We start from the raw sequence: 16,513 nt of genomic DNA, 5'->3' as shown, positions 1-16,513 counted from the left end.
CTCCCAGAACCACTGGGAAGGAGAATCTGATACTGACAGTATTAGCTTGCCATGAGGCCATAAGCGAGGGAATGTGTGTGGCCTTGGTGAGAGAGCAGAGGTTTGGGAGATGTCGCTTTATATTGGTTTTCAGATCAGGAATTTGTACATATAGCCCGCAAACAACGTTTCTTGAAAACATGTGAACATTCTTCAGTATGAGAGCTCCACGTGAGGGGTCAGAAATGGCACTCAAGTTCGTTTCACTGGGTAACAGCTGATTTGCGGACTGGAAAACAGGCTTCCTTGTTTACAGGCATAACCACAAGGCTGCCAGTTGTGTGCCAAATCCACAAAACTACACAGTTGCATTGGGAGAGCGACCAAACATGTTTTACATGGATTTATTTCAGAGAGGGAAATGCTTCTTGTAAGGCTCTGTCAGTTTAAAAAGCAAGGAGAATGACCATCCACCTTTCCCAATTCAAGTCCTATATATCATAAATATGATAGCTAAACACCAGCAACTGATTACATACATCACGAGCTTTGATGAATGGAAAGCCCCTAAAAAGATATCAACAAAACGAAGTTAGATCTTCATGTAAATACATCACCAGTTAAACCCAGTTAATACAACTATTTAGTATTATGTACAGTATCCACACAGAATTGTGTATAAAAATAAATAAGCTCAAAACAAGGACCTGGAGGGCTCTGCTATGGAGAAAACCGAACAGAATTCAGGTGACTGGCGGTAATAACTCTCCGAACTGCTGAGAGGCCCCTTCAGTTCCTACGTTCAGGATGCTTGGGATTTCAGTCTCACTTCTTTAAATGGTGATATTAATCATTCTCTAATTTACCACCCTGTGTGAGGAGGATGGACCTGAGATTAAGTGTCTCAGGAAGAAGATAGGAAACCACAAAGTTGCTAAACTCAAGTGCAAAGACTGGGGATTCAACACTATAGTTTATGCGAGAGCAATTCACATTGCCATTTGCAAAACAGTAGTCGGTTGTCCAATGGGGATTACAAACATCCATTTAACATGAGCAACTGAACAGATATTTTACACAGTAACTACTTCAAGTACTATTTAAAATCAATTCTCTTTGTTTTCTTAAGCAATTGTTAATCCCCAATTTCGTGAATACTACCAAGTCAGTCACTTGAAAATCATCTAGAGCAATCTATTTCACTTAGCAAGCCTAAAGCTATAGTTCAACCATTTTATTTACTGTTCTGTGACAAAAATTACTATGAACAGCTATCCCCTGGATAAGAAATCAGGTAAAGCTAGTTTGACTCACTAAATCTGATTTACTGAGTTAATAAGCCAGTTGTTTTAGAATAGGTCTAATGCATAATTTTCATCCATTCTGTATTAAACTATTTCCCATGTCTAAAATGTCTTTTTGCCCATTCGTACATATCCAAATTCCTACTTCTGTGCTGTAGGGCTTCACGCAACTACACCTGCCTTTAATGAAACTTTTCTCACATGCACAATTGGTGATAATTTTAGTCTCCTCAAGACTCCCACGGGGTTAGCTCTGTTGTGACACTTGAGAAACAACTTGAAACTCCCAATTACTTTTTGTTTTTCTTCCTTAGAGGGCTCATTGGGCAGAAGCCATGTGTGAGTTATCTTTTTTCCTCTATAGAAAGCACCAGAGACCGCTCACATAACAGAAGTTCCAAAATAAAGGACTCTGAATGATTGAAAAAGACAGGGAATGCAAACACGTTACCTGTTGCTTTTTGCATGTTCTGCAGTACGCCACGGCCGGAAACCAGACACACCAGGTGGTAGAGGTTCAGGACCATAACATTCTTTACCAGCAGAGTGTTTCCTTCCATTACTTACAGGTTGCTTTGTGGCCAAGCCTATGTTTGACAAAGCATGAAAAGAAGGAATCAAGATGCACCAAAGGTCTACAGAGCAACTGTCACATGTGTACACTTTGAGAGGAATCAAACAGGCACTTGACAATGATGCCAAGGCCATTAAAAAGAGGATCGTTTTGTACAAAGGTTTTACATAAGCCAGCATTTTTAAAAAATGTAAGTTCTCTACAGTAACAAGTTATTTTAACTAAAACAAAAGTATTGAGATGTGCAGAAATGCAAAAATAAATTTTTAAAATAATCCCGAAGTATGACACATTTTATGTATTATGCAGAAACACTCAAGTTTACTGAATCTTAGAACACCTTTGGCATTTCTGAATCTCAAGGACACAGAAACACAGATACACCCATGACTTCTGCCAAACAGAATCTTCAGAATTAGACCAAAATTTCAATTTAAGATGAATTTTTCTATGTAAAAACAATAAAAGTTATAAGGCTGCAAGTTGCTGGGTGGTAGGTGAGTCAATGTTACTCTCCTATAAGCCTGTCAACCTTCACTGCTCCTTTGATTTCATACAGAAATCACACAAAAAAACAAATGAAACCCACTGGATAAAAGAGTGAAATGTGGAGACTTATCCTATATTTCAGTAATAAAGAGGCAAGTATCTTTATATGAAATATTTGGTTGCAAAAACTAGACCTACGTGTTAATATTTTATTTAGAACAAGCCACATATTAAAATTCACATTTAAATATTTAATTTGAATTTACTGAAGACAAACATCATAGGTTAAAATGGTTATATTTATCCTTCAAAGCTACTATATTTTGTGTTATTTTATTTATTTATTTTAATAGATCTTTATTGGAGTATAATTGCTTCACAATTCTGTGTTAGTTTCTGTTACACAACAAAGCAAATCAGCCATATGCATACACATGTCCCCATATCCCCTCCCTCTTGAGCCTCCCTCCCACCCTCCCTATCCCACCCCTCTAGGCCATCGCAAAGCACCGAGCTGATCTCCCTGTGCTATGCTGTTGCTTTCTACTATAGTTTAGCAGCATTAGGATGCAGGGTAAAATGGAGTGTATGTGGTAATATAGGACAAATATTTCATAGAGTGTAGCTTATTGATAATCACCACACGATCCTGTGTGATTTATATGCCTCTTAAAAATATATAGGAGCTCAGTTCATTTTGTGCTATTTTATTGTGTTTTTTAACTTAATTACGGTCAAAAAAATGTTTGTATGCATGTGGTTTGTATGTGTTAGCTTCCTTTACTTTCAGAAACGAATGCAAATACATTTGTATTAAAAGTTTTTTAAATTACACTTTTCTTGTTAGGAGATAAAAAAAATTTCTAATAAAAGTTCCCATCTGGGGCTTCCCTGGTGGCGCAGTGGTTGGGAGTCCACCTGCCGAGGCAGGGGACGCGGGTTTGTGCCCCGGTCCGGGGAGATCCCACGTGCCGCGGAGCGGCTGGACCCGTGAGCCATGGCCGCTGAGCCTATGCGTCCGGAGCCTGTGCTCCGCAGCGGGAGAGGCCACAACAGTGAGAGGCCCGTGTATGGCAAAAAAAAAAAAAAAAAAAGAATGCTTTAAAAGTTCCCATCTGTTTTTAGGCATACATAATGACAATATAAATGTGACACAATTCACACCATTATTTCACCCTGTACTCACCAGGATCTAGGTATATACCCAGATACTGATTGGCTTACCTCTATGTCTCCAAATAGAGGCAAATAGAAAAAAAAAGCCCAAGAAATAAAATTACTCTTAAAATAGCTCAATGAGTTTGTATATTTCAGTTATATTTCCACTTTGTTTCATCATGCTAAATAAAAAAAAAACGTTTAACTGTTTTCTTCTCATTCCATGATGCCCTATTATATACCACCAGGTACTAATTTTACAGAATTCCTAATATACATGCTTTATTAATATATATATTTCCATTTCTAATATCATAGCAAAAGTCAACTTAGCTATTTTAAGAATACTGTACACATGATATAAATTTTTAATAATAATATCTAATTAGTGTGATACCACAAATCTTAACTTCTTTGTATGTACTATTTGATTATTCAAATATCACTCTCTTGAAATAACAATTGGCAGACAATCATAAGCTTTCTTTTGACTTCATAAACACTCTTAACAACTTATTTAATACACTATTGTCCAAGCAAGTTGATTAACAGAGAATCAAAAACATACATCTTTAAGTAGAAAAAAAAAGCTGTATATGAAGATGTTTACAATAGTTTATTTTAGGTTATTTCCAATTGTTCACCAATTTTTTTTTTTTTTTTTTGCGATACGCGGGCCTCTCACTGCTGTGGCCTCTCCCGTCGCGGAGCACAGGCTCCGGACGCGCAGGCTCAGCGGCCATGGCTCACGGCCCAGCCGCTCCGCGGCATGTGGGATCTTCCCGGACCAGGGCACGAACCCGTGTCCCCTGCATCGGCAGGCGGACTCTCAACCACTGTGCCACCAGGGAAGCCCTTGTTCACCAATTTAAAAAATTGACCAACTCAATGAAACCTTGTGAATACAATGTTAAAAAGTATAACTATGAATCACAGAATTTAAATTTAGTATGAAAAGAATGGCAAATTATATTGAAGTTATGTGGAATTATGTTTATAGACAGCAGGAAGAGAAAATAAAAATGTAAATATTGCTAGATAGGATAATGCAATTAGAGGTGGTCTTTTAAATTTTTCATTTTTATGCTAATACAATACCTTTATAAAACCCAAAAATCTTCAAACAACACATTTTAAAAAAATTGTGGTAAACTACACAAAACAGAAAAGTTATCATTTTAACCATTTTAAAGTGAACCGTTCAGTGATATTAAGTCAACAAATTTTTAAAACTTTCAGAGGGAACCTGAATAAAAGATGTGTTTTCCATTGGTGATTTTAATGTATCTGGTATATAACTAAAGTCACCAGAAAACTCTTTCTGGGAAATTGGCAGATCATAAACATAAAATATTTATTTTGCTTTATATCAAACCTTATTGTTTTGCTGTTTCAAAATTCAAATTTACTCACAAGAAAGAGTCAGTTTCATATTAGATTTGGTTTCACAAATGCTGCTCCTGCTATTCATTCTTATCACCAAAAAAAAAAGACTATTTGTGACTAACGATAATAAGTTCCAGAAAATAAAAAGTTAAAAGGTTTTCAATCTGCATTTCTGGGAACCTAAATTAAAGCATCACACAACATTTTCAAAAACAGAAAAGCCATTTGATTTGACTAAAAACTTAGTTTTAAGATGGCAGAAAGTACCTTGATAATTTTCTTTTAAGAAAGAAAGAAAAACAAGCCATTAAAGAGAAATTCTTCCGAGCGAACTGAAACATGTTATGTATGTCTGACTTGGCACTCCTTCCACCTGGAGAACTTTTTTGATAATTGCTTTCATCACAGAATGATCTAAAGTAAAATGAATTGAAGTTAGAGTAATTATTTCCCAGTGAGTGGCTATTTCCATTTAAAACCAAAAGCCAACTAATTATTGCTTTTCCCATAAATTTAAATATGAAATCTACATTATGTAATTATACACTTAATACCCCTTTGTGTATTCTAATTTCTTCCTCAGAAACCTAAGATGCCATCTTGCAGACTGCCCACAATGGCTACTATTTTGGCAGCAACAAAGGTCAACTTTAAACATTTTGCATCTAAAGTGGCTTTGGATACCTTTGGATAGAAAGTACAGTCTGAGCACTGTCCAGACACTTAGATACCTAAAGGGCATCTAAGATAACAAATCAAAGTCCTGATATTCCCTCAAAAGCTGCTCCTCCCATCAGCCCCCTTTTTCTAAGTGATACCACCCAGTTGCACACATAATCATCAACGACTTGTCTCCTTGTTACTATTCCCTTCATACCTCACAACTAATCTATCTGCAGGTCTTGTTAGCTACACCCTGAAAACACAACCTGAATTCAACCACTTTTCACTTGCTGCAAACTTCCAACCTAACCTAGGCCATAAACATCTCTTATTTGGACCCCTGTGATAGTCTCCTAACTGGTCTCCCTGTTTCTCTTCTTTATCCTCCCAAGTCCATTCTCTATACCAGGTCACCTTATTCAGATACTATTTGGATCATGCCTTTTTCCAGTTCAAAACCCTCTACTCATTTAGAATAATCCATATCTTTACTCTGGCCTTCAAGACTTTACAAGAGCAGACCCCTGGCTAGCTCCTTGACCTCATGTCACACCACATTCTTCTTCACTCAGTACTCTGCCCAGATTGGCCTTCTTGCTTTTCCTTAAATACTCCACCGACCTACATGCCTGCATACTCATTGCCCCCTTGTCCTGGAATGTGCTTACCCCAGATCTTCCATGGCTTGCTCCTCTCTTCATTCAGGTCTCCATTCAAATGCCACTTCTCCAGTGAAGCTGGCCCCTAACTAACCTGTCCAATGGAGTCCTACCTGCCCCCCTCACTCTTCTTACATTAAGATATTTTTGCACTTCCTACTCTCTAAAATTATATTACTTATCTCTTTACTAATTTCTATCTCAACTCCTTCACTAGAATGTAAGCTCCATGAGGGCAAGACTTTTGTCTGTCTGGTTCACTGCTTTATCAGTAGTGCCTAAACCTGTATCTGGCACACAGAAGGTATTAAAAAAATTACTTGTGAAACTGACAAATGAATAAAGTACTCCTTGCAAGAATTCAGAGGTTGCACAAGAAGCAAATAATGCTCTTGGTGGAAGCAGGCTTAGTATCTAGGTTCACCTCTATTCAGAGTAGAGATAAGAACAATTTACAAGTATAAATCACTTTAATCAGTAAATTACCTGCTCAAACCATAAGGGAAGTACAACATTAGAAAAGTACTGTTTTCTAGGATACAAACAATTAACAAATTCAAACAATGTGTGTATAGAGAATACACACTAAAAACCTATCATGAAAGTATGATGGTCAAGAACTCTTGCGGTAAAAGGTCAGACAAAAACCAGAACAAATGATCATGAATTCTAGTAGTTCTGGGGCTGAACAACCTACTCATTTAATCAAAAGGGATCATCGCAAAAGCACAGGTATTAAAAAATATTACATGAAAGGAAACTATCATGAGTCATTTAAGTGTTGAGTGGACCATCACATTAAAATAACTAGAGTCTTTCAACGCCCCATGACATACAGAAATAGCAAGTCAGACATATGGATCTAACAGCATATGATACAACCCTTACAAACTGTCACTACAGAAGAAGGGACACCCGGTGTAATTAACCAACTAGCCAAATGAATACAAACAGCCAGTAAACCTCACCAGTAAATCAAATGAATACAAAATAAAACAAAATGTGGTTATTCTCCTATCAGATTAAGCCAAGATTCTGTAAGAGAAGTCTTTAAAATGTCTATACCCTTTTGATCCAAAATAGTCAGAGATATAGGTAAGGATATATATCAGAGTACTTTTTGTAACTGAAAAACTGGACATACCTTTTATACAAGATCGGATAAGCTATGTGCACTGTGGCATATTCATATAATGGAACACTGAAGGGTCACAAAAAAAATGATGCAGTAAGGCTTCCCTGGTGGCGCACTGGTTGAGAGTCCGCCTGCTGATGCAGGGGACACGGGTTCATGCCCTGGTCCGGGAAGATACCACATGCCGCGGAGCGGCTGGGCCCATGAGCCATTCCCGCTGAGCCTGCGCATCCGGAGCCTGTGCTCCGCAACGGGAGAGGCCACAACAGTGAGAGGCCCGCGTACCGCAAAAAAAAAAAAAAAAAAAAAAAGATGCAAATTTACTGACATGCTAAGATGGTCATACTGAATTAACTGAAAAAAGTTATAAAATTTGGAGTAATCCCACTTGCATAAAAAAGGGAGAGGTACTCATTTTTGTAGTCTTACAGTTTTTAAAAAGTGCTACCAGCCAGTGTTTGTGAGAGGCAGGCTTCATTCACATCCACTCTTGGGGTGGACTACAAATTGGCATAGCCTTTCTGGGTGGTAATTTGGCAATGTGTATGAAAAGTCTTAAAAATATGTCACACTTAGTCATTCCACTTGTAGTACCTTATTCTACAGAAGTAAGCCCGATGGACACAGAGATGTATATATAATGTATTCACATTGTTTCTGACAGGGAAAAGCAAACTGTCTCAATCTAATTGCAAAGAATTGATTAAACTATGGGACATCAATATGATGGAACACTACATGATACCTCATTAAGTGAAAAAAGCAGGAATATGAAATAGCAAGTATACTACAATTCTATTTTTGTAATCTCTAAGTGTACAAATATATTTATAGAAAACAATAAAAAGACTGAGAATATATACACCAAAATGAACAGTGATTATGTCTGGGTGTTAAATTTATAGGTAATTGTTCTCTTGTTACTCTGTATTTTCTGTAAAGAATATATGTAACTCTTAGAGAAAGTTTAAAAGCAACATAAAAGCTATCAGAAAAATGAGGCCTTAAAAAAAGTCCTATCACAACAGTATCATGCCAAAAGCTAAGCATATATTACATTAAAAATTCAGTATTTTCAATTTAAGAATTTACCTCCAAGCCATAAATCCTCACTAAGAGATTCTGCAAAAGCACGAGCACCCAGGTCACCAATGAGCTTGTTGCAGTTCAGAGCGATGCGCCTCAAACCAGGCATACAGTCAAGATCAGGTCTCCTGGAACGAAGACTCTCAGCCCAGGTTTCTTCATGCCTTCTGATAGTCTGATACTTCAAAGATTTAATGGGATGAAATTAAGATGTTTCAATAAGGAAACAGGATGTGCCTACTGAGCATGGCTTATTATGTCAGAGATTTACACACACACATATCACGCATATGTGCCAGGAGAATCAAGCTGAGAAATTAAACAGTCAGTTCTGCTTTACGAGTCCAGTGACCCACATTCTAGTCGGTCAGTGATTAGATTCCAGCCACTGGATGACCTGTTTTTGAACAGTTATGTAAAGTTGGATAACTCAATTACAGTCTAAGAATTATTTTCCTTATCTTCTAAGTCAGGGAATTGATTCTAAATTCTATCATTGCTGAGGCTCTAAATTTCATCATTCTGTCCTCCAATGGTCTCCAAACACCTGACTGGGCAACCCATAAGAAAACTTTTTAATATGCATCTTATTTTTTAACAAATTATATACACAAAGTTCTATACATATAATTTAGGTACATTATAAACTACACAGATATTTTTTTAATGATACAAAGCTAAATAGGTTCTAATATTTTCTTTTCCTAACTCCTAAGGCATTACTGAATTTTATTTATTTTTAAAAAGTATTTATTTATTTATTTGTTTCCTTGTTTGGCTGTGTTTGGCTGTGCCAGGTCTTTAGTTGCGGCCTGCCGGATCTTTTACTTATTGCATGTGGGATCTAGTTCCTTGAGCAGGGATCGAACACACGCCCCCTGCATTGGGAGCGCAGTGTTAACTGCTGGACCGCCAGGGAAGTCCCAGGCATTATTTTTAAAACTATATTTACAAAATGGATCTTACATGCTACCTAGGGTGTGGACACAAACTTCAGAGGCCTGGACCATGCACAGCCAGTTTGATGTGCCTTGGGAAGATAATGGTTTGACATTTAACTACAAGTCTTGTCTTAAAGACATTCAATTCTTTATATTCATAAAATCAATTTTGGTAACAGGGAACACTGACTTTAAATCAAAAAAGTCTTGTTACATTCTTGAAAACATAAAAGACTCAAAGTGCCTTTGACACTCTAAAAGCAAAATCATTAGTGTCATTTTCCTATTAACAATGGCTTATAAAAGCTCCAAGCAGAAATAACAGCAATCACTTACACAGTGCTTACTATGTGCCAAGCACTATTTATACAAATGAGTTCATTTAAACCTCACAACGAGGCATAGACGTTAAGTGATTTGTCCATGGTCACTAGCTATGAAAAGGGAGAAAGGGAATTTGAACCTAGGCCATTTGGCTTCGGCACCCAAGTTCTTGACTGTTCTCTACCCGAGGGGTCAATGGACTTGCCCTGTATAGGCTCAAAGAATTTTTCAATTTCTAAAATCTAAATTTAAACATTTCCAGCTTTGTGGGCTATACAGTTTCTGTTGCAACTACTCAACCCCACTGGCGTAGGCTGAAAGTAGCCATAGCTACCATGTAAACAATGGGTTCCACTATGTTCCAAAAAACTTTCTTTAAAAAATCAGGCGACGGGCTGGATCTGGCCCACCAGCCATAGTTTACCTATCCCTGATCTGCACCATCAAACTATTAAAAAGACTTCATGTCAAATTATTAAATAATTTAGGCCTAAATACAGTAATTATAACCACTGTAAAGTTGTTAAGGCATTAAAAACTGTATTTACAAGTTGCCGATGTAGTGATGTTTATTAGTTTATAAACTACAGCAGCTAATAGACACTTGATTCATTTAAATCTTGAAGACTATAAAGGCATAGTTTCTTCACAGCATCACAATCAATGTTTTCAGTAACTAAAAATACATAGAAGTATTATTATCTATTATATATTAAATCTCCTATTTCTAAAATTAAGTGGACTATCTTTACTAAATGGTAGAATCCCAAACTGAAAACTGGTCTTATTCTTTCAACAAAACGAAAGATGCACTCACAGGTATCAAAAGACAAAAATTAACTGCCATCTGTGTCAATGTATTAATGTGCTTCAATCACATATGTTTTCATGAAAGTTTAAACATAAAATCACCTTTAAGATCTTGGCCATGTAATCTGCTCCCTGCCATGTCAGATTATACCCCGTGAAGTTTACTGTCTTAAGAGTGATAGAGTTCTTTACACCTTGCCAAATAACTAAAAGGAAAAAAAAAAAAACCCACACACACAGTAAGATGAAGAGCCTATACATTTGTCAATCTTGACTTATTTGCTTTTCTTGAGTCAATTGGAGGTTTACAGCCACATTCTTAAAATCATTAACTACAATCTTCCCAAACAGGTAATTGATGAACTGATGCATTCTAAAGCTTGTCAGTAACAAAGTTATTCCAGTTTACAGCAACAGTTTAATTCTATTTAGATACTAAAACTGAATACACTGGATACTGCAAACTTTCTTCCCAACCACTCAGTAAAGTACTACATACTTTTGAGACAAAGGAAAAAAAAGAAAAACCTAAAGAGCATAAGACTCTTCCGATTTTCAGTTCCAATGATACATGCCAACCTTGATGATCAATCAGCGATTTAAACGTCAACTATAAACCCAGTATTTTATTAGCTGCTATGCAGTATACTAGAGCAATAGAAGAGGGAGCACCTCAAACCCTCTGTTTCCTCAAATTGAAAGGCAGGCTTCCTTACCACTTCAGACCACTAATGGACACAGGGAACGTACACTAATGTTTCAGGACCCCAATCAAGAATCACCTGCTTTGTGATTAGGTCCATCATACACCCTCACCAACACCACTGAGTTTGCTGCTCCTACGGGATGTTACATATATTTCCTATTTGAATACATACCACAGTGCATTAAAATTATGATTGCAGATAGATGTTCTAACAATTTAAAGAGAATGATGACTTTTTTGCTCTTTACATCTTGCTATTTCCCTTCCCATAATATTTCTTGAAGAGAAACCATAAAAATATAAAGAAACACAAAAAACAGGAAATATACAAAACGTGTGGTTTGTGGCTTAACACAAACTTAAGTAACATTAATTCTGACAGTATCCAGCATGACAAACTTCCATGGTACAAATGAGAATGGACCAAGGTTTGAGCAGGTACAGGAGACAATCCACGCATGCACAACACCAAGAAAAGGTAGACAGGAAAAGGTAGACAGACATGGTGTGTAGGAAATCACGAGACCAGTCCGATGGGAAGAGACTTAAACAAGACTGAAACTCACTTTCGAAACCTCCGTCTCCAACTGGACAATTCGCAAGACACAGGTTCACCAAAGTGGCCAAATATTCAATCCCTTTAATGGGGAGGAACAGTTTAAAATTTTATTGCTTTAGTTTGCCCCAAAAGCAACTATCAAAGGTTGGCAGGACACAATGAAGGCTTAATTTTGTTAACATAGTTAAGTCTCTCTCTCTCAGAACTAGCCCACTTAGCTCCAGGTTCCTTAGCGCACCCGATGCACTTACACAGCCTTCATGAGCTTTACACAACTGGAAGGTCACATATTTATTCCTTACCACAGGAACACGACTTCTGTAAACTTCATTTCTGTCACAACCTAAAGCAAAAATATTGTAAAATGAGTGGTTTAAACCATACATTTTATCATCATTAAAAAGCACCTAAATAAAAAGAAAAAAAGCATCTGCTCTGTGCTAAGGATTAGAAACGACTCCTGCCCTTAAAGCCTTCATTAAGGAGGAAGATGTATAAACTCAAAATTTCAATCACATGAGATAAATAAACATAACCTTTATGCATAGAGGTGCCTATGGAGGCAAAAAGTTATATCTAAGTGACAGCTTCATGAGAACCCTGAAGTAGAATCTAGAAAGATGAGAGTATGCAGAGTTGGAGTAGGAGGTGCATTAACTGCAGAGGGAACATCTGTGAAAAGACACTCAAGCCTGACTCCTGCTGGGCACTGTAAATACTTCAGGTGGGGACGACTAAAGGCCAGGGGTCCAAGTGTGAGAAGAGACACAAAGGAAAATAGAGATGCTGGCAGAAGCAAGCCTGGGAGAGAGCATGGCTTTTATCCCACAGGTGACGAGGCCTGGGACTACCACTAGCTGAGTAAGGGTGCCTCCGCTGATTAGAAAAAGGCGCCCCGCTGCTGAAGGACCAATTAGACAAAGGGAGTGATCCCAGAAAGTTCCCCTTCCTCAGGGCCAAAGAACGCCATGACGGGGCTTCCCTGGTGGCGCAGTGGTTGAGAGTCCGCCTGCCGATGCAGGGGACACGGGTTCGTGCCCCAGTCCGGGAAGATTCCACATGCCACGGAGCGGCTAGGTCCGTGAGCCATGGCCGCTGAGCCTGCGCGTGCGGAGCCTATGCTCCACAACGGGAGAGGCCACAACTGTGAGAGGCCCGTGTACCGCAAAAAAAAAAAAAAAAGAGCCCCATGAGGCTTGGCCCAGCACAGTGCAGACTACACGCCTCCGTGTAGAGCACACGCTGGGTGGCTAGTATGAACTAACTCTGTGTGGGCAAGCCATTAGCAGCATTATTTTAAGCATAGCTTTTTATGTTACAAGATCACTCAACCCGAGTAGGCAGATGAACTTAGAGGAGCTGAGCCCAGGAGCTGTGAAAGCACCCAGGAGTTTCTGCCATAGTCTGGGCAAAATGTAATATGGATGAAGAAGCAAATTTAAGAGGAGGCCAAAATCTACAAGCTAGCCCCACTGGATTCAAGACATAAAGGAAGTTCAGTGAAGGAACTCTGAAGAGAAAGGGCTCAACAATAAATTTTTGTTACATTCAATGTAAAATATGTGGCAAAATTAAGTACAGTGGCCTTTAAGGTCCTTTCCAGCTCTAATTTCTTTTGATTTCTAACTTATTACTCTGCTTAAGTAAAGTCCCTTCAGAGGTACAGAACAGTTCTTACACCTGAATGGGATGCAAAGAATAATCTGACTTCTGTTCACCAGGGGATGAATTGAACTGTCCTTGCAGGAGAGAGAACAGATGGTGTGAACCCCAGATCCTAGTAAAGGGCCAGGCACACGATAAGTATTCAGCTTTTCGAAAACAAACGAACAATCATTTCCTTTCCTAGATCTTCACACCCTTCCTCTGCTGGCTACTTTCTCTCAGCTTATAAACATCCTCAAATATACCCACTTAAAAAACTCTCAGACCTATGACTCTTTGGATATTCTTGTGGATAACCTAAGTCTCTCCCATGCCTTCAAACACCTGTCCTTCCAGAAAGCCCAGATCTGTATCTTGGGCCCAGACCTGGCCCCTCTACCAGGCCCCTCTAAAGCACTGAAGATCAAGTAAGATCCTCTCCCCACCTCCAATCCCTCTCTACTGTGCTCTGTATCTCACAAAAAGATGCAGCTGTAAACTGTCACCCACACTTGCTGCCCTCCCTTTTCTAACTGGTCACCAGGTCTCACCCATTCTCTCTCAGATCTGCAAAATCCAGTTCCACCTTTTATAACTTAAGTGGGACCCTTTGATTACAATTCACGCTGCACCCAATCAACTGCCTTCCACATGGAGGTCCCAGTGAGCCTCTAAACCAGAATTCCATTTCACTGTTCTTTGGTGTTTCCCACAGCCTTCAGGATAAACATCCAAACTTCTGACATGACAAACAAGGCCCCTTTCTGTGGGGCCCCACTAGGTTTCCAGTATCAACTCTCATTGCTTTCCCAAACCCTGAGTTCCAGTCCTGTACCTGAGTTTTGCCATATTTTTTTATATTTCTCAAACTTTGACACACACTGCTCCCTCCTGCCACCCCAGGAGCTTCTACATATCCTTAGAAAGGATGGCACCTCCTCCAAGAGCCTACCCTGAACTTTCCCTTCCAAGATTCTATGCTCTGCAAAGGGGAAAGATGGCGGGGAGGGATACATTAGGAGTTTGGGAATAACATATACACACGACTATATATAAAATAGATAATCAACAAGGACCTACTGCATAGCACAGGGAACTCTACTCCATATCCTGTAACAAACTGTACGGGAAAAGAATCTGAAAAGGAATGGATATATGTATAACTGAATCACTTTGCTGTACACCTGAAACTAACACAATATTGTAAATCAACTATACTCCAATATAAAATAAAAATTAAATTAAAGAAAAAAGAGATTCTATGCTTTGTAGCACCAGAACTCACTTCTTCCAGAACACTGACTACTGTGCTTGTGTTTACTTGCCACCCAGTATAAGGGGAGCTTACCTAGGGCAGAAGCGTCGTCTCCAGCAGCCCTTGGTTCCGACAACTCATTCAAGTACCAGGATACTTTACACACATAACCTGCTTAATTAATTCTAAGAACCCACAGAAAGAGTGGTTTTTAATGTCATTTTACAAGTGTGGGGATTGTAGCGCAAAAGAAACCTGCCCAGGCCACAGAGAGCATAAGCCCTGGAATTCAAACTCTAAGCTGCCTTCACACTGGTGCTCTTTCCACTATAGGATACTATTGAAAAAAAATTTCTTTTTCCTGAGCCCTGTTTGAATGGAAAGGAAATGAAGCTGGGATATATCAATTTCCTAATCGCTTTGGTCTGTACCAGGCAAAGTCATTCAACACACCAGGTAACATCTGTGCAACCATTAACGACGCTCCAAACTGTGCTAAGTGTTCTACATTGTAGAGTCTACAAGCATTAACAGAGTGAGACCTTGTAACCTCCACAGAGAGTGGGTCCTGTTAAGCCCATGCAACAGATGAGAACACTGAGACCTAGAAGCCTTAAAGCACTCGGCCGGGGTCACCGAGCTGGCAGGGGTCCTAAGCCGCACGCCCCGTCTAGTGCACGCACACCCGGGCACTGGGCACCGGTTCTAGTGCCCACCCTCCACCTTGCACCATCTAAAACCCCGCTTCTCAGCGCCCACATGAGGGCCACTGGAAGCGGGAACTACAAACCTGTCTCGCCAAGCCGTGGCTGGAAGAAACTCTGGATACAGATCACGGGCAGAGGGTGCTCATGAGCGGCGTCCAGTCAACCCCACGGAGGCGGTCGGCGTTGAAGTCCAGCAGCCCTCCCGCAGGGAAGCGCGAACGGCGGGCAGAGGCAGCGAGTCCTGCAGCGCACACAGCTCCTCACAGCGCCAGAAGTCGGCCACGCTGTCGCGGCGCAGCTTCACCGAGTGATCATGGCCGGAGCGTGGCCTCGGGGACGCTGGCTGCGGACACGATGCCCACAGCCGCCTGGCGGTCCCTGCTCGCCTCCCGGTCCCTCGGGCGCCCACCGCCCGGCGGCTGCGGCGCCGCAGCGTGGGCAGGACCCACGTAGCAGGCGGAAGACGCAGGGCCACGGGCCCCAGCTACGCCGGCCCCCTCCATGCCACGACCCCGTGACCCCGCATCGCCGGCTGTTGGCGCCGGCCTCAACGCCCCGCGAGACGCGGCGCGGCGGTTTAAACTTCCGGGCGGGACCTTGGGGGCGGGGCTCGAGGACGTCAGCGCACGCCCTGTGCACCAGCACGCAGCCCCGTCTCCCAAGGGGACCCGGCTTGAGGAGCAGTGGTGGAAGCTTCGAGACTAGGACGGCGCGAAAGGTAGGCGGTGTGGAGAATTTGGGGTTTCGAAAACGCGTTTGCTGACTGATCCAAACAAAAGTGAGACATGATTGTATCAGCGCATTTTAAAAGTAAACTCCCACTAAGTGTCTGTGCTCGCGCCGCCCAGGAGAGAGTGTGCACTTCGTGAGGGACACAGGAAAGGCTGAGTGAACGTTTGCCTGTGGTCCGTTACCTGGTGCGCGGGTGTGTGAATTTCTGCGGAGAGCCCTTAATTTCTGTAGTTTCTGCTGACTTGACACGGTGGTTGGCAAACGGTGACGTGTTCCGTGCATTCAGGACATGATCGTGGTTACTAATAATCACTTTGTTTATTTATTTGTACTGACAACTCCGAGAATTTACTACTGAATATCCACTTTACAGAGGAGAAACTGAGGCGTAGGAAGTGAAGT

General features: G+C 40.4%; 1 pseudogene across 1 annotated transcript in view; it reads right to left on the bottom strand.

Moving 5' to 3' along the window:
- Positions 1 to 15,882, bottom strand: part of LOC309831826 (centrosomal protein of 78 kDa-like) — a 72,808-nt pseudogene extending 56,926 nt beyond the window's left edge. Inside the window, exons 1-8 of the transcript in view lie at positions 15,766 to 15,882; positions 15,463 to 15,722; positions 11,931 to 12,116; positions 11,781 to 11,852; positions 10,611 to 10,714; positions 8,440 to 8,614; positions 1,735 to 1,870; positions 501 to 546 (exon numbers count right to left, since the gene is read on the bottom strand). The product of the transcript in view is annotated as a centrosomal protein of 78 kDa-like (transcript). The remainder of the gene's footprint in view (positions 1 to 500; positions 547 to 1,734; positions 1,871 to 8,439; positions 8,615 to 10,610; positions 10,715 to 11,780; positions 11,853 to 11,930; positions 12,117 to 15,462; positions 15,723 to 15,765) is intronic.
- Positions 15,883 to 16,513: the final 631 nt, after the last annotated feature.

Source organism: Grampus griseus (genome assembly GCF_964374135.1).
Source record: "Grampus griseus genome assembly, chromosome: 13".
Classification (NCBI taxonomy): Eukaryota; Metazoa; Chordata; class Mammalia; order Artiodactyla; family Delphinidae; genus Grampus; species Grampus griseus.
This window is presented reverse-complemented; position numbering and strand designations above follow the sequence as displayed.